Genomic DNA, 20,400 nt, shown 5'->3' on the forward strand with positions numbered 1-20,400 from the left:
AGTTATAATAGTGATTTCTCCAAGGTTTTAACTTCTGCTTGTGATGAAGTAAAGCATCTTTTTTTGAAGATCTACAAGGAAATGTATTTTGATGGTAATTTTAATAATTAATATATGCCAGCTGTAATGTTTAAATAGAGCAAATAGTAGAGGATGTTTGTTGTTTGTTTTTTTTTAAACAGCCACAGAGTGTGAAAATTAATCAGTATTTGTCTCACTAGCTTACAGTAGGTAGGATGGGTACGTGCACAGCTACAAAAATTAACATGACCGAGTGCTTTATAAAAGCTGCTGTTCTCTGTTGACCAAGTGCACATGTGCTTTTCCCTTCTTCCCCATTATTAACCATGAAAAAACCCATGTGTGTCTTGTTTTAATTATTATCCTTTCCACAGGATAGAAATCTTACTTATGAGGAAGTTGAACGTTTTTTTAATTAATATATTTCCACTCACAAGACAAAAACAATGTCTCTAGCCTCTATGCTTATACATGCTGAAAATGAAATGGAGAGACAACTAATAATTACACAGTGTGACTACAGTGTAATCAACATGATGGCTACATGCATTACAGGATAACGTTCCTAAACTGAAATCTAAATTATAGTGCATGGGATTACGTCAACAGATACTTTATCCCATGAGTAATAGTTTCGTTACCAGCAGAGACAGGGCTGGCATAAAATACCTTTTGAGGCACCACAGGTCTATGAACTCCCCAAAAATGGATTCACAGGCTAGGCTTTATCAGGGCTAGAGTGGAACCCAGGATCAAGTGATCCCCTTCCAACTCTCATTTGTAGAAGAGTGTTCATCATCACAAGCTAGATCCTAAATTAGCCAGAAATTTATTTGGTGGCAGCTCTCCTTGGGCAGGTGTCCCTATCACCAGGTTGTCAGAGTGCTGTCTTTTGCCAACCAAGTGATGGTCTTCTTTCCAACACAGCTCTTAGTCACCCTCTTAAAAAAGCCTAGCTGGAGGCATGCTCCCCCTGCCACCATAAGACTTCCTTCCCACTTCAACATATTCTGGAGCTGGAAAGTCTCTCTTTTCTTCAAAGGAGAACTTCTGTGAACCTTCTTAATACAGACATCACATTACCTCTGAAAGAGCTTAATTCAGTTTGTCAGATGAGTGAATTGGGTGGGGAGATATTTAATTCTGTGACCTACTTTCTCACCCTTTACAAGTGAGGCAGATCACGCTGACAACTGCCAAGTCACTGAGGATCCAGAATTACGGGGTCCCAAGCAAGACTTTAGGATTTTTTGGTGGAAGAGAGCTCTAATGTATCTGTACTTGACACCAGCTCAGTGATTCATAACGAAACCACTCACAATCTTTCTTTATACTTGAAGCAGTCTGGTGAAAATGATGAAAAATAGAAGGTACTTCAGAAAGCTGCCCTGGAAGCTGTCAATTTTATGAATTGGCCAAAGCTGTTGAAATGGTGTCAATTGCAGGGTTACAACCAGTAATTCTTTGATGCCTTCTCTTAAGAAATACGAAATTATTTACAAGAAACCAAATAGTCTACTTCATTACACATTCCAGCCTCTATCAGTTATCATCTATAAATAAATACTGTAGGGAATTGCTTTTAGCTATCATATATAATGAATCCATTGAGATCTGTTCTGTCACTTTTGCCAGACAGCATACTGCACAGCAAGGGCTGCAGAAAAGTCCTGCTTTGTCTTCACAGAGAAATCCCTGGGTATTTAACCTAAACATTGCACTGAAACAGACCTAAGCTACAGGACAGACAATATATCCATAGAGCATAATGAAACACCATGGTTAATGCAGAGGCAAGCAGCAATTAAAAGGTTTTTGTTCTGCTGAATTGAGGGGAGGGAAGGGAAAGGAAAAGGGGAAGGGAAAGAGGAGGCAGAAGCAGAAGGAAGGCAGAGGAGGAGAGGGAGGGAAGGGAGAGGGGAAGGGTTTGTACTTTGGTAGTGCACATTGTATGAACCCAAGAGAACCCAAAACAAGAACTGCAAGATTGTAAACATCACTTTTGCATGTGGTTTGTTACACAGTCCTAGAACTACTGTACTTTACAGTGTAATGTGTGGGATTTTTTTCATTAAACTTTAGTACATTTGATTATAACTTTGGAATGGAAATAGTGTCCAAGCTAACCCAGGCATACTTGTTCTCCCCAGATTATCACATGTACACATGCTGAACTCACGCATGTATACACAGCAATTTGGTGCAAACAGCTTTAAATTAGGAAATGAAGCTTAGTGCATTTTAGTTGAACTGGAATTGCCATTAAATCCTCAGAGAACAGTTTACATCCTCTGTTTTTCAACAGCAAATTTAACAACCTTTTAACACACAAATAACTGTTCTAAGAAACTATTCTTAGGAAAAACAAAAAACAAAAAACAAACAAAAAATACCACCAAAACAAACAAAAAAAAAAACTTATACCAGACACTAAGCAGATCTTCTACGGAGTTTTTGTGTTCACGGGAGACACAACACCAGTTTCCTTCTGAAACTGGAGTTTCAGTCTGTCTGGATAATTATTAACTGCTGATTCCTCTGTAAATGCCATCTCAAAATCAGTATTTTCTAGCTTCTGATAATGAAAAGAGCTATTTTTATGTCTGACCACAATCTGGATACTAAAACTGTCAGTTTACCAGGTATATTAAAGTAGGGAAATGCTAATGAATATTAGAAGTCTTTTATGTTTTGAAAAACATGCTGTATTTCCTTCCAACTCAACTCTTGACAGTATTGCTGTTATTCACATGGGTAGTGGGATCAGGTCAGCACTGAATATTGTTGAATATCTTAATGAAGAACATGTAAACTCCAATACTGGTCAGGTTTTCTTGTCAGTAGTTAATAACTTGATAAAAGTACTGCCAGGCTACAAAGACGTCAGTTTGAATAAGCAACTGGCACGAGTAGTCAGCATAAAAAGTCACGTTGTCCTATAGAGGCAGGACAATGGCCATGAATGTGAAGCCAGTTCAGTTGGATTTTATCTGTCAATGAAGAGAGGAGGATTTTTTCAGAAAGAGACTACGGTGATCCAATCCAAATTTCACTGATATGACATGACACTATGAGTCAAGATGGTTACTCTGAACAAGATTTTGTAAATACTAATGCAATAAAACGGAATGGTATGAAATGGCAATTTTGCCCTTGAGTACTGTATAAGAAAAGCTTTGTCCAAAAAAAAAAAACAAAAGTAATTCTCAACATACTTCCAGTAAATAACCATAAAAACTACACGGTGCATCTCACATCTGGATGATAATATATCACAGATAGCATACTTTCTCAACAGCGTGACTTTTCCAAAGTTATCTGTGATAATTTAGTAGAAGCACATGGAAATACAAGTTATATGTATATATATTACTGGAACAACAGATAGCTTGAAAGTGACAGAAAGATGTAATGAAGATAGAGGAATGTATGAAAAAAATATCACTAACTACCATGACATAGAAAAACATACCACTTACACAGCAAAGTTGCAGGAATTAAGTAGAAACAGGGAACAAGTGTGCTCAAAGCAAAGAAAGAATAGTGTATCATATAAAGATGGGAAGTAGAAATCAGTATGTCTCTGAAATGTTTCCTTCCTTAATTATCTTATCTATACTATTACTCTGCATTTTTGTATTTTTTTAGCAAGAATTTAAGAATTCAGTAATCTAATTGGTTACCTGCTTAGGAAAATCCTATGCATGTTCTCCAAATCCTAACGAGCTCCTGCACAAGGTGAGTGAGAAATTAAACCTGTTACAATTAAACAGGATTTGTATGCAAATATCAGGAATTCATTACAAATTACAGTAGAATTTCATCACTTCTGGGGAAGCACAATGGGGCAGCAGATGGACAGGCACCTCCTGCACCCTATTTCTCCTGTCTCCAAGAAGAACCCAGAAGTACTGCCATTGGCGCCATCTGAAGGTGCCCATCACAATTGGAAACATAATCTCCACTTTGCCTAGGCTTTAGCTGGCCCCAGTTTATTCCTAAAGCAGACCCAAAACATAATTTTACCAATTTATTTGTGTTAAGTGATAGAAGAAACAGTCCTTCTCCAAAGATAAAGGAGTAAAAAAGCTGGTGTTGAAACCAAGCACAAGCACCATAATGCACATGAGGCAGTGGCAAAACCTTGACTTATGTGTTGTGCTGTTTTATATGTGATATCTACTTCACAGTGAAAAACAGAATGTTTTCTTGTTACTGATGCTATCAAGCTCCACTTCTTTGAAAGAGTTCCCAACTTCCATTTTACTAAATTGAGACAAATCTTGAACAATGTTTAAACAAAGCATACATCAAAAAACAAGCCCGGCATTACTGAAATTTTTTTGTTTTGTTCAGTCCAGTTATGTGTCATGACATCAGCTGCAAACCTAAAACAGGATTATCAGTCTGTGACTAATGCCAAACTAGATGAGATTTGTAATCTGTTGAGTTTACAGATATGTAACAGCACTGAACCAACAATACAGAAATGTCTAATGTGACTGCATGTCACATAGCTCCTACAGTGAACTTTCTTCAGATGCTTTATTCAGTATTGTCCCACTGCTAACAAAAAGATTACCTTAGCTTTCATATTTTTAAGTCTTTAACTCATTCCAGTCAAACTCTGCTCAAACAGAAGAGTAGTCATCAATCCATTCATTGCAGTTTTGTGATCACATCCCCTAAGCTCCAGCACAGATACTTTCCATTTCCATGAGTAACAAGGCAGATGGCACTGGAGACTGAATAGTGGCCCTGCAGTCTTTCTAACAGCAAAGTCTCCTGCATAAGAAGAAATATTCATCCACAGTATAGTTAAAAAATACTTTTTTTGGCTCAGTCATAAAGATTGACTTGGGTAGATTTGAGAACTAGGCCTCAACTGTAGGCTCATTTTCCTATCTTTTGCGTGATGAGGAGTGGAACATTACTTCCAGACAATTTTGTTGACAATCTTGAAAAAAATCTAGGTTGGTTTCCTAATGCATCTGAAAGCATTTATGTGCCCTCCAAAGCTTTTACGCAACTGTACTGGAAAACTCTTAGCCTTCTCTACCGTACAATTATTCCATAATTCTGTCCTTAGTTGTCTTCTCTGGAGTTTTGTCACCAGACAAACAGGATGAGAATGTAGAACTCAGAAAGAAATTTTTAGGCACCTTTGAAAGAGCTGTTTTAGTCATATGAAGGCAAAAGAATATGTGTCTTTCCATGCAAGGAGAAAAAAGAAATAAATCTCTCAAGTGATGTTTCACCCATTCCTATTAACTACAGGTTTGACTGATAAGTGGGAGTTCAAATGCTATGTGCAGCAAACCATGAGTTTGCAAAAGCCAAAAAGTGGCTCTGATAGGCAAGCAGCTGCATTTCTAGCAATTGGAGAAAATAAGAATGGTATAGAATGGTAAAGAAGATATCAAATTTTTAAAAGACTATTTACCTAAGAGTATTCTATGAACTTCACTGAAATTATTTTTCCTAAATAGGGAACTGTTTTTCTTTGTTACATCTACAGGGATTTAAATGCATAATATTTGAAGTTTTTCTCACACTCTCAGTTCCTGTACCACAAAGGAACTTGGCTCCAGATTCAAATACCTAAGTTCAGATGTCTGTATATGAGCACCCATATGTGAACCAGCTGTATAAGCTTTCCACAGACAACAGCATTCTGGTCACCTTAGTCATTGGAGCTTATAGAGCTCTTCATAATGCCCCAGACTAAATGTCAAGGGCATTATTAATTTACATAAATTAAAGCACTTACTGCCTTTTGTATAATGTCAGGGAAAGCATCCTGCTTCACTTTAATCTGCCACACCACAAGGACCCAGGTCTTCCACAGCCAAGTTGTCCTGTGGGTATACTGTGTGGATGTCTCTTATATCATAAGGCACCTCAAACAATGGTAGATATCCTATATTTAGGCAGTCAAATTCAAGTCTTAGCGCCTAGTCACCAAACTCCATTGATTTTATAACAGAAACTCCTAGTACACATAAAGGCACCCATATTCACATATTTAAGGTGTATGAATCTCAAACAATCTCAGACCTCCTACCATGAGAGATTGATCTGTCTCTTCTATACCATTCACCAGTCTTTTTATAAAATCTTTTACCTTTTCTAGCCATACGTTAATAACAGAAATCAGTAAATCATTGAACACAATCCCAGTAGAGTGAAAGCATCAGTGCCATAAAAAAGATTTTAGGTATTCAATATCCAGGAGAAACCACTGAATTTTGTTAGAAAATGTGACAGTTCTTTTGTGATGAGAGTATTTTAATTCTACCAAAAATACGTTTTTTCAGAATATTGAGTCAGAACACTTAGGAAATGTCAGACTATAATTAAAAATGTTCTATTCATGAGAACAGATGATTAATATGTCCCCGTGGGCAAACTATGCTTCTGATAGATAAAATTTTGTAACAATTCTACCAGTTATCATATTATTAAGAATGCTCTTAACTAGAATCTATACAAAAACAAAGTCTTTCAATCATAAGAAAATTGATATAGAAGAGATCAAAGCGGCTTTCCACTTCCATTAAGACTCAGATGAACACACACATTCAGAAATAAACATGAAATACTTGTAATTTCTAAGCCTACGCAAGACTAATTAAAAAATGTAATCCAGAATGGGGGAAAAAAAAAAAAAAAAGCGTTAGCTGAATTATAAGTTCCTGGAAGTAAATTCACTTAAGTAACTTTGTGGGAATCAGCACGCAATACCTACTGGAACTGATATAATGGAACAGTAATCACTGGATCTCCTGCCTGTCCAAAACACTGCACTAAAGGCCTTGAAAGCCCAGCTTTATTACATCAAAGCTGTTAGTCCAAGCACTTAGCCAACATCTTCTCTGCCAATTCCATTACCAAGTTAGTCACTCATATCACTCCCTAAAAAAAGAAAATCTGGATAACACCGTCTCAGCACAGGTTTTCAGAAATGATAAAGTGGTCTTCTGTACACTTTGCCATGTGTGCGTGCATCAGCCATTCTTTCCTATCTTAGTTTAACAGTGTAACTACTCCTAAAGGCAAAAGAATCACTGTGGCAAATAAAATAAGCTCTAAGCTTTTGACACAACTAATTCCCTCTTTTCCTCATGTCTCACACCAAACGTATTTTGAAATAATCAAAACACTGAGTTTTATCTGAGATCACATGTGAGATCTGTGGAAGTCTTACTTGTCCTACAACTCATCAGAATACTCAAATTTATTACAAAAAAAAAAAAAAACAAAACAGTACCATTTCAAGGTATTATCTGAAGGCCTTTCAATAAATGGTTCCCTCCTTTATGGAAAAGGAAAGCTTACAACAACACTGAGAAGTTGAAATGGGTGTTATTGCTACCACTGTTGAGAACAGTAAAAGAATCCAGTCTAGGACAAGGAAATGAATGATGAAAGATCAGTGAGAAAAGTTGGTCTGGTGCTATTTCAGAGCTATCAGCTTGAAGTATTCCTGGAGGATAGGTAAGGCTCCAGAAGGCTGGTAAAGGGCAAATCAATGGCCTGCCTTTAACAGATGGGGAAAATGGGAGTCACACAATGAGAAGTCAGTCAGCCTAACCTCAGTTCAGTATTAATTTTAAAAAAAGTTATTTGAAAATATTTTGAAAACAGCAAGATGAGTCACCATCAATAGCGCTCAGACAGATCTGTCTAATTTCCTCCTACAAAAGACGTTTGAGCCTTATAGATAGAGGAAATGCAGTCAATGTTGCGTATTTTAACATCCATACACTTCCTGGGAGTGTTCTACGTCACATTTTCATATATAACTTTGAAGAAAATACATAATGCACAAACTGTAAATAAGTACTGCAGCTATTACACAAAATCTACACCCAGACAATACAAATCTATGCTTATATCCATTCTGTAGCACAAACCATGTCCACATTAATTTACTTCCCCTTCACAACTTTACCTCCTTTACTTAATATACTTAATTTACTTCCCCTTTGTGGCCACATCTATGGTGTTTATTGTTTAGCCTAAGCAATGCCAGGTCCATGGCAACCTTATCCATGCTCAGATATCTAAAGTATTAGATGCCTTCGGCCAAAATCACAACTATGTCTGATTTAATAGAATATAAATAGCACAAATGATAGGGTCATGATCCTGTAACTGTCCCCCTTATGATCTCAACGCCACTGAAACTCCTAATGGTGTTGGAGTGGGGAAGATATGGGGAGGAACAAAGAGATTTGGAATCAAAGTTGGTGTGGGTAGAATGGTATAATTCATCTTCACACAGTGAAGAACTGACTTTAGAACATATTATGCAACTCAGTAAGAACACTTATATGCACTTGCCTAGGCCCATTCAGCTGCACAGAAGATGTCAGGAAGCAGTTTTAACAGATAAGAAATGGAAGGTTAAAATGACCCACAAATTATGCAAGTTTACTTTCAGTGTCATCCACTCAGTAACTGCAAAAGACAGGGTCAGCCTCATGGAAATATCGCTTAAGTTCACATCATTGCAGCTGGGGCGCTGCTCCAGTGTGGGGGCCCTAGGGCAATGTGACCCAATGCAACATGGGGTTACACAGCCACGTTGGCTAAAGACCTCATACTAGATTTTTCTCAGCTGGGTAGAAGCACCCTATATCATATCTTCCCTTGATACAGTTAGTTTTTCAAGCCTTTATTTGTTGACCAGCAGAAGCCAGTTAATGTAATATTTTTTTGATTTCAGCAAAAGTTTTGATACTATTTCTCACAGTATCCTTTTGGACAAAATGTGCAGCATACAGATAAAGAAAATACAGTGTGATGGATGAACAGTTGGCTGCTGGGTCAGACTTAAGGGGTAAGGGGGTTACATCATGCTGGCAGCTGATCACTAGCAGGGTTCCCCAGGGCTCCATTTGAGTGCCAGATCTCTTCAATGTTTTCATCAATGATTCAGATGCAAGACTCAAAGGTATACTAAGAAAGTTTGTGTCTAAGACTAGACTGGGAGATGTTGAATGCCTGGAGGGTAGAGAGACCTTGCAGAGAATCTTGACACATTGGAGGGCTGGGCAATCACCAACTGCATACAGTTCAACAGGAGGAAGTGCCAGATTCTGCACCTGTGATGGAGTAACCCTGCCTCTACGTACACTGGAGGATGAGAGGCTGGAGAGCTGCCGTGAAGAGGAGGATCTTGCTGATGGCAAGTTGAATCTGAGTCAACAGTGTGCCCTAGCAGCCAGAAATATACTGGGGTGCACCAGGCCCAGTGCTGCCACCGTGTGAGGGAAGGGGTTGTTCGAGCCTCTCCTCAAGCACTGTGTGCAGGTTTGGGCATCACAATATAAGAAGGCCATAAAACTGTCAGACAATGTCCAAATGAGGACTACAAAGGTGGTGAAGGGTCCAGAGGGCAAGATGGCTGAGGTCCTTGGGTTTGTTCAGCCCAGAGAAGAGGAGGCCAAGGGAAGACCTTAAGGTGACCTACAGCTTCTCACAACGGGAGTGGAGAGGTAGCAGTGAGCTCTGCTCTCTGGTGACAGTGATAGGACCCAAGGGAATGGCATGGAGCTGCATCAGGAGAGAACAGACTCCCTGGGGCAGTGGGCATGGCCCCAAACTGCCGGAGTTCAAGGAGAGTTTGGACAGTGCTCTCAGACACAGGGTTTGAATTTTGGGTGGTCCTGTATGGAGCCAGGAGCTGGACTCAATGATGTATGTGAGTTGTTTCCAACACAGGATATAGTATGATTCTATGATTTACTTCCTTATTGCCTACTCTTGATCCTTTTAAACCTTTGAAGAACCTCAGCCAGTGTCTCATGCTGTTTTCCCAAGCCCTCCTCACTGTGCAGCAGCTTTGTGGCTCCACTGGACCCAACTGGCTCTAAGACATGAGAGCATATCAAAGAAAGAGATGGAAACTGAAGCATAAGTAACTACAAACTATATCTGTTTTCTTTTCCTGGAGCAATGCTTTCTGGCAAAAGCATCATTAACTCCTAGCTTGCCATAGAATTACACATTTTAAGTATTGCACTATATTTCTCATTATTTAACTCCTGCTAATAACTCTTCTGTTATTAGCAACTACAAATAGCAGCTCAAAAAATAATGCAGTTTTGTTGATTGGTTTGAGTAGATCATTGTGTTCTTCAAGCTCCTGTCCTAATATATTTAGGATCCCTCATTGCCTTATAATTCTGTCCACCAGTCATCCATACCTCATACCAAGCCACCAGTTCCCATGTAAAGCAAGGTGAAGTAACAATGGCATTCTTGCAGATATTGTCCTAAAACGATGTTGAACTATGGGTTATACCTGTCTACTTCTGGGAGCTATGAAGCAGCTCATGCTTCACAGTTTAGCCATAGTCCTAGTGATTATCCATTTTTGTATGTGAATACACATAGATTCAGTAAACAGGTCAGAATTATAATTCAGGCAGTCTGATTCCCATATGACTAAAGATTCTAAGACAGTTGTAAGAGTGCCTACATTCATTTACACACTCTTCAGCTCATTAAATATTCAATACTTCCGTGTGCCATATGGTTCTGTGGAAGATAACAATAAGCCGGAATTCTACCCATCCTTAATTTAATCATAACATTGAGTTTTCTGCAGTAGAAAATTTCAGAACCTTCCATGGCTTTCCTTTGTAACCATTCAAATTTAGGAAAGTCCAGCCTCTCAACAATCTTTCAACAAGGTCTATCTTGCTTGGGATGCATCAGTTAAATTACACTGAGGCTTCACCTCAATCCACATTGTAGTTTTGAAAGCAATTAAAAAGATGCCTTGTTTATCAGTTAGCTTAGAAACAGAAGAAAATATGAAAATAATTTTATATTATGAAGTTACTAAAATGATCATGTTACTATGCCATCAGCAGCAAATGCTACATTAAAAATGGAGAATCCTGTAACAGGAGCAACAATTGAGAAAAACAGCCACTTAAACTTTAAAGACACCCATTCTACTAGATACAACTAATGCAAACACATTAGTTGAAAAACTCCACTCATATTCCATTACCAATCAAGTCCAGATATACAACTCCTCTTCTTGTAAAGTGGAGGAAGGAATAGAAAACATCTTCAATGATCAACATAGACTGTAGCACTACATTTTAAAACTATACTGTATTAAAGTTTCTTCTGTTGTACCGAAGTTAATGTTTTCTGTTTCTTCATAAGATGGCTCTATTTTACAGGCTGTACTTTATTATGTTGGGCCATGAAGTCAGATGTGGATCTTGGTGGTATGACAGAACAGGTTTAACCCACCCAACAATATTCCATACATGTTGCTGTGTGACAGATGGCAGCGGACGGGAAGTCCAGCAAAATGGCATCTGACATGGAAGCTCATCTGAAGCAAAGGTGTGCCACTGAATTCCTCCATCCAGAAAAAAATGTAGCCATTGATATTCATTGACACTTGCTGAAAGTTTATGGAGACCAAACAGTGGATGTGAACACAGTAAGGCGGTGGGTGGTGCATTTCAGACAGCAACAGCAACAATGGCTCACCTCCACTGGTGCAGATAGTTATGACCATGTTATGCAGACTCTTCCTCATCACTATTGAAAATGCATAGTTAATAGCAGCAGCTGTGTTGAAAAAATAGTACATTTTAGCTGAGAATTTGCTCTATCAAATAGTGTAGTCCTCTTTTTACCTGTTGAAGTTTTCATGGAAATAAATAGGAGGCATTATTTTTAAAGCAACCTTCATACATCAAATAAGAAACATATGTTTTTCTTTGTTTCATAAAAATATTTTTCATATGGCTAATATTTCATTTTCATATGTTCCATAAAATATTCAATAAACATACAACTTAGACATTTTCTGTGGTTATTCAGAAAAAGTAATATAATACAATATTTACAGATATCAGGGAGACACCTGCTGAGAATGTTTTCTTCTCAAAAACGGAAAGAAAAGAGGAGAGATTGAGACAACATAGGAATAAGTATTTCTCCATCTCTCCGATATAAATGTCTTATCCAATGCATCAGATGCTTTTATAGGAATTGAGCAATATGCTGGATAGGAACTCACTGATTCAGCAATTAATTATTTGTTTCCATAGATGGAGCACACAGACCAAAGATTCTGACCCATGCACATTTTTTTTAATGAAAGATTAGGAACATTTCTAGCTGGATTCATAACTTTACTTTTTGTTCCTAGAATGAAGGGATAAACTTGCTATAGCCCATTCATTGCAACGACAGGACAGTCTGTTCTACATAATATAAAGGGGGGGCCTCCAGGCACTGGGAAAAAGAAAATACCATAGTCATAAATTTGCCAGCAATATTGATCAATACAACTGGAAAAAAAAAAAAAAAAAAAAAAAAAAAAAGGCCAAGTTCAGGTCAGTCCCAGAGACAGCAGGCATGGCTGTACCATCAACCTCTTGAGCAACAGGAGGCTGTATTTGGCTCACAGGTTGCCCTCAGACTACCTCTTTGCCTTTAAGACCAAAATTCGTCGGAAGCGGTTGATAGATTCAAAAACAATATTTTTTTTTCTACTTCATTACTGTCCTCTTTTTCCTTTAAATCCCCATACAGTGCACCAAATTTGACAAACCCTCAGGATGTGACTGTGTGAATACAGTGGTTGACATTAATTGACCTTCCCTGATGATGTTTACACTGCTCCCAGTAGATAATTAAACCTGTCAATAGCATTTACTTGAGAATCACACAGCAATATAAACGGGGAATTCAGTCCAGATGGGGTCTGCTGCCTCCCATTCCAATTGCTGATGAACTCTGAGAAATCATGAGTAGACAAATACTACATGAACATACTCTGAATTTAAGGAAAAGTGGTACTGATTCAACTTCCAACAATCCTAAGCCCTTCTGATTAGTCAAACTGTGACACTGAAGAAATAAGCCTAAATCACAACTTTCAAACAAATATTTTGGAAAGACAAGACATTACCAATAAGAGGACATCCATTTTGAATCTGGTTTAAAAGTCACTAGCCTCCCATAGAGTTTCCTTAAATACAAAATCATCATCTGTGTAACTTGCAGGTATTTTTCTATAAAGACAATTCACTGAATGTGAATGGCATGGTTCTGGCATCCCAAAGATAGCTTCCTTTGTTACACACTGTTAAAGCACATAACCTAAAGCAGACATGTAAATATTTATTCTTTAGAAATATGTTTGTATCATTGAAATAATCAACATATTGAAGATCATACCCATCTTAGAGAAACAGTGCTACATGAAGGTGTATATTCTGAAATAAAATGTGACTGAATTCTCTGGCCTTGTATACTAGGCAGAATTAACTGGATCATTTAATCAATATAATAATCATTTTTAAGCGTTTCAGGTGAGCATAAATGTGTGGAACAGTTCTCCACCAGTTATCCTTTCAGAAAACATAGCCCTCTGGGTACATCTGCAGGATCCTGGTGTGAAGAGAAACTTTGGAAGCAGAGGGAAGATCCAACATAAGCATTTTTACCATCATTTCAAGATATGTTGTAGCTCCTTCAATTCCTGTTACAGCTGAGATACTGCAGCAATCTCAGAGCACTTGATCTTACTCCTCGTTCTACTTTCTAAAGCATGACATTCTCTTTGCCAGTATCCTAGGTAGATCCTGGTTTTGGTGTACAGCACAGGCAACATGGAGCTGGCTTAGACATAAAAAATGAACTCAGGAAGTCACACACACACACACACAAAAAGAATTCAATAAAAAAATATAAAATACTCATTCAGGCTTCCTCTGTGATCAAAGAATAGTAGGCTACCTGGCTCATAGGGGTTTAAGATGAAGTACTCTCTGGAAGGGCCCCTGTCTCACTAGCAACAATGAAGAGAGTCTGAACAACTAATTTTCAGTGGATATTTTTAGATGGCTGGAAATAGTGAGACAAATCCCACCTCCTGGACTGATTATTTCTGACACAGAAGAGCTCCCAGTGAGTCTGTCCTTGTTCGCTGAATCTGTGCAGGAGGGACCTAAGAGAGATGTATGATGGGACCCATTTCACTGCTGAGAGAGCAGTAAAACTGGAAGAACAATTAAGTAATATATTCCCTTCTGCCAGTTGTGTTTCTCTCCTAAAGCTGAAACACAACTCAAGAGCATCACCAAGTGACTAAAATTTACTTTAAACATAACTGCATCACATATTCTAAGATTTCCCTGTCTGTATTTTTAGACATTCCCACCCTTTCTCACTCTTTTTGATGTTTTGTATTCACACCAGTCGCAAATATGCTCAAAAGAAGCTTCATTCCTCTGGCAACATTCACAATACATATTTAAAACAGAAAGATAGAACACCAGAAGAGTTTCTCAGCACGTCACAAAGCTACTAATATTAATAACAATAAATATTAGTAATAATCTCTTGGTGCTGAAAGGCATTGCAGCACTGTATACAGTACTAAAGCAGGTATCAGTTTTTCATGTGGCTGGCTGGGAAAGTGGAAAAAAATCAAGGAGAAACTCCCAAATTCGGAGGAAACTCCCAGAGTACAACTCTCTCACCTCTAACTAATTCTTCTTCGCTGTAACATTAGCTTGGCTGCTTTCAACAAGTAAAGAAAACTTCAGCAAATTGACAGAACATTTAATGGAAAATCTGTGGAAAGCTGTCTCATGCATGTGGGCAGTTCAGTTTCCTCTCCATTAATGCTGCCTGAGGGAATCGGCTAGCTGCTGACTATGTTTTGACCTCATTGGATTCTCATGAAGTCATTCTGTGAGAGCCTAACACTTTAGCTACGCTGTCCTTAATGGAAATTGCTTGTGTTGTATGTTTGTTGGTGAATAATTACACAAAAGAATCACAGACCTACAAAATAAGTTCATTAATGGCAAGAAAATTACATTTAGATTTTGCAAAACTGTGCATCTCGCTATCTCAAATAGTCCAAAGTATTGTTCAGTTCTTATACAGTAAGATTCACTTAATAACGCTACTTTGAAAATGTACATCCTTGACAAGAAAGAAAAAAAACAGTACAAAGAAACAAACAAAAGTAGAGCAAAATTAAGTTTGCTGGCTTCGTATCTTTCTATCCTTGTATGAAGCTCATGATCTCATTCTTTCTTTATCTGTTAATAGCCTTTGTGAAACATAAAACTTTTGCACTAGATAACATCCTTGCTACAGGATATTTTATCATGGCTGTTTACCAACTGCTGTCCATCCTCAGATAATCAAACCTGAAGGTTGAATAAACAATGTTACATTCGGGTGTAAGAAGAGAAACCAGCCACACCAAGCAGAAGCAGAGAGGACTATTCAGATGTGAAAAGTGGGCTGCTGAGTTCTCTGGGCAAATAAACCTAGAGATATCCTGATGGCAAAGCTTGATCTACTATTTAGTCTTGAACACTGGACGGCATGCTTCATAACCATCTCACATAGAACCATAGAATCCTTAAGAGTTCAAGGGGACCATTCAAAGTCATCTAGTTCAACTCTCCTGCACTGAACAGGGACATCCACAGCTACACTAGGTTGCTCAGAGCCCTGTCCACCCTCACCTTGAATGTCTCCAGAGATGGGGCATTCACCACTTCCCTGGGCAACCTGTTCCAGTGCTTCACCACCCTCACTGTAAAAGACTTTTTCCTGGTATCCAACTGAAACCTATGCTTTTTACATTTGAAATCATGTGCCTTTGTCCTGTCACAACAGACCCTGCTAAAGAGTCTGTCCCCTTCTTTCTTATAGCCCCCCTTCACATACAGAAAGGCCACTCTCGGGTCTCCCCAGAGCCTTCACTTATCCAAGCTGAACAGCCCCAGCTCTCAGGCTGTCCTCACATGAGAGGTGTTCCTTCCCTTGGATCATTTTTGCAGCCCTTCTCTGGACACGCTCCTACAGGTCCATTTCTCTCCTGTACTGAGGACTTCACCATAACATATCTGTAACCATGATGCAAAATTCCCATTGTCTTTGTATTGTAACTGTCTTGTAAATGTTAATGATAACTCTCAACTCAGATGCTACAATTCTCTTAGCTTATACTGAAGGATATTTAAGCTGACTTGGAACAACTCAGATCTGCCATGTGCTCCAAGCACACCCACAGAATTACTGTGGCTCAGCTGACACGCAGTAACTTGTCAAACTCCACCAATTTTGTTGTTTGTCTGAACCCTGAGGCTGCTTTGCTCTGACCTACCTAGTCAGGCTGGTGAAGAGCTGCCAGATGTATCCTCACAAAGAAGGACATTACTCATCCCGCATGCTAAAAATGGAGGGGGGGTTGGGGGGAATGGAAGCATCGTTTTCACTTCTCTTCCATGTTCCAAACAGCGTACTGAGAAAATCCTCTACATAGAAAACACAACTGACAAACACTATGAAATCACTTGGTATCCCTCTTGCTTCTGATTTAATTAACTTAGCTTGACTTCACCATCCAAATAGGAAAAATGTTGGCTTAAATATGTTGGAAAGTGAGAAATGAATAAACAACAGTGAGAAATCAGCAAAGTGCAAGCACACATTGTCCAAACTCCCCTGCACTATCCCAGCAACTCTGACTTGCAGCAATTTGCCCTAAGGCTGCCAATAATGATGAATTTTGGCAATCCTCAGTTATTTTTATATGGACAATACAATCCCATTCATTTCTTCTTAGGACCTTCTTAGACTGTGTGTCACAATCTCCCATTCTTAAAATTCTCAGGAGTAATGTTGTTTCCTGGAGCACCACTTGTAAAATACAACCTTGCTGAGCAATGCCCTGGCAATGGAAAATTCATCCTCACACTCTTTATTGACCCGGACTACTATCAAATGATAATGTTTTCGTATTGGATATGATTAATAAGGAGAATCAATAATATGGATGCTATACATTCTGTTTCAGGCAGTATTTTGGATCTGAATGCTAACTTAAATTCACACCTTCAAGATGAATCACAGTCTGCCAAACGTTGCTTAGGGAAAGAGCAAAGTCTGTAAAATCTCTCTGCTTTGTCTTACATCTCTCTCATATCTTTGATGTTTAGACACAAAAGCCCTTAACAAAAGGTTACTGCTAGTTAGTCTTCTTTTATGTTTCTTTCCAAGTATCTAAAGGCAGATTGTCTGGGTAGATAACTGACTTCATTCCTGAACATCTATCCAGATACTTCTACCTCTTTTTCTCAGTAAATGGATACCAATATTTTTTGTAATTAATATCTTAGCAGGGTGTTTCAGCTTTTGCATAAGATGTTCCACTTCATCCCCCCACCTCTCCTTTCTGCCTTTGCAGTCCACAGTATCATGTCCTGCCTAGAGGTACATGGAATTTCTCTAGGCTTGAACAGAAGCTGTTTGTAGCGTTAGTCTGTTGAGAACCCCTGGAAGTAACCTGTTTTGTACTTCCCAGCCCCAGAGCCAAGCCTAAAAGAAAATCACTTAGAAATATGTATTTGACCAAACCATTTTTAGTCAAGAGAAGAACTCAAAGTACCTGTGTTGAGAAAGTCTGCTCCCAGATGATTTCACACACGAAGTCTAACCTCGTTGGCTAACTCTTAAAGGAAATGTGGATTTGCAGTGCATTCTACAAATTTTGAAGCCAATAGCACTGTTATTTTCCAAGTAGTGGAGGGATCTGGACCATTCTTGGACAGTAGTTTCTGTTGACCCCCTAGGCTAGGGCTCATGCAAGAGTGGAAGTGCACAGAGAAGGAGCAAGGTTGGGTCGCCTCCCCTGTTGTTTTAACTGCTTGATTATTATGTTCCCAAAGACCTGAGAGAAATGATTGTCACCGACAGCCAATTTAGAGGTCCTGGACCAGGTGCAAAACAAAGAAGCCCCACCTGAGAGGCCACAGCTTATATAAACTGGAGCGGTTACAGGGAAAATGCAACCAATGGTTTGAAGGTAAGTGTTAGGTTAGAACAAATTCAACAACAGTTTTCCAGTGAGCCTCTTTAAATATAAGTATGTTCCAACTTATGAATAACTACAGAGGACCAAAGGTGTTGTATCATATCTTCCAGCATACATCATATGTTAAGTTTCAGTAGGCAGATTTATTCAATTTTCTTTGATCTCTGCTGTCTGGAACACACTACACCTGTGAGACAGACCCCATGTGGAAAGCACGACTTGTAAATGAAAGCCAAATGTGGCTGGAAATAGTGTTTGCAATTCAGAACATGTATTTCTTCAGTGCTTTCTCCTAGACTTTTGCTCCTGATTTCTATAGGCTCTCTGTGAGTGAGTTACACATGTATGGCTACTTAGGTCTTATTACTGACAATTTTCTTGGCACTGAACTTGAGACAACACCAAGAGATTGAATTTACTAGCTACCTATTTACACCTTCCTGCGACGCCAGCCACTTGTCTTGGCAATAAAATAGAAGGCTAATTTGTACAACTGAATCACAATGACCTGTTGGGGGAATACAAGTTTTCAATATTTGTAATCAAGTAAGTTCTGCTCATTACCAGCATAAGCACAATGACCTTCCAAAACTGTCCTCTTGTCTGTCCAGAGACCATTACTGTGAAGCATGTCTTGAAGCCCACCGCCTCGCAGAACAGGAGGCTATTTAATATGAAGAATTACACTTCTCATTTTCCAATCAGGTTTTCCATCAGGCTTTGAAGTTTTATGACAGACCGGTCTGTTCTTTTTTCTTTCTTATTTTGTCCAATGGGCAAACACAAATCTGATACACACAGTTACTTTTGCAAATTCAAAGGTAAAAATCTGTTTCCTCATAATCCAACACACACACACAAAAAAAGTAAGAGCTATGCAAGCCCAGGAAACTCATCTGCAAGTATTGAGAACATACTAATTGTAAAATAAATTTAAAACAATAATAATAATATGCCCTCAGAAATATTTTATGACATTTCTTAAGACAGAATTTCTTCTCTGCACAGTGAAGTCTCAGCTGAGCATCAGGGAAAGACCTGAAGCTGGATATCCAAGCAGATGTTCTAGTTCAGGTATTATCCTGCTACTGCTGTGAGCTATTCAGAAAAGCCAGCTTGCTGTACAGAAAGCCCTGAAAATCTGAACTGACCTTGTTGCTTTTATCATATGTGTCAGTGGAAGGGAGTCTTGATCCCTTGAAAATTAAGGTTCTTATTCAGCAGGAGAAATATGTGAGCAGTCCTCCTAAAATTGGTTTTGCATTTAGGGAAGTGCTATTCTGACCTGGGGTCTAAATAATTACTGCCATTGCATTCACTGCTTGAGGTAAGTCTCATGTATTTTTCCTGGAAAACGAGCTGTACTGAGGCAGGCACAAACAATACTGGTGCAGACACAAGCAGCAGTATATACTGTAACAGTTTACCACTCAGACCATAGCATTTTGAAATTGATGGCCACGTTCTCTCATGATATAAATGCCAGAAATTCCACAGAATTCAATTTAGGACTGAAAGTCAATGCAAGCAACTTAAAGTTTCACAGCATTAGCCACAAATGTGGTAGGAAGAATATATTTTTTCTGTAGGCAGTTATCTTCAGTGACTTCTTTGGCATTTGATTGCAACACCTGCACCACAAAAAGAATGACTGCTGAGAGCAGGAGAATCACAGATTCTTTTTTGGATGTCATATCTCACAGAATACACCCCATTTGTATTTATATGTGGTTTTGAGTAAGAAGGATGTTTACTTCAGCTGCATGAAATATTGCAGAAAGACATTTTTCGCTGTGCAAACCTGCATCAACTAAATAAGGTGCTTTCCGTTCTATTACCAGAAAATCAGTACAACCATGAACTGAAAGGGGGACGAAGGGGATTGTTAAACTCTTGTTATATGCTATCCAGACATTGTTTAAAAGTTTTTAAATATCTGCTGAACCAAAGGTCAGTCGGGGGTTAGATGTGGTAGTGGAAAAATATCCGGCTGGCATAGTCCATGGAATGTGTTGCAATCACTTTGAAAAACTTTGGAAATCTAAAGCTGAGGAATTTTATAGAAATTAAGAAGTTTCTGGCAACATATTTAACAGAAGACAGCTCAGTGGAAATATTCTCATCCCGAAAAAACTCCTGATGACTTTTCTGGTTCGTTTGTTTCTGATGTACGGCAATAGACTGACATCTAGTGGATATGGTCCTCTCAGGAATACTAGGTCTAGCCGGGACTAGAAAGAAATTGTCTGATCTAACTTTTTCATTTTTAATGGAAAAGTACCTTTTTGACTAGGAAAAAAAATATTGGGGGAAATTCTTCTCTTTGGTTTTTTTTTTTTTCTTCATAGGAAACCACAATTCTTTCACCGCTCGCCTTTTTGAAGAGATTTCCCCCAAACATTCAGCACTGTTGGCTGAAACCCAATCTGCACTTCTTCTTCTTTTTCTTTGGAGTAAATTTTAATGTTTTCTCTTTTTCCAGTTTC

This window comes from Gallus gallus, chromosome 3 (assembly GCF_016699485.2).
Source record: "Gallus gallus isolate bGalGal1 chromosome 3, bGalGal1.mat.broiler.GRCg7b, whole genome shotgun sequence".
Taxonomy (NCBI): Eukaryota; Metazoa; Chordata; class Aves; order Galliformes; family Phasianidae; genus Gallus; species Gallus gallus.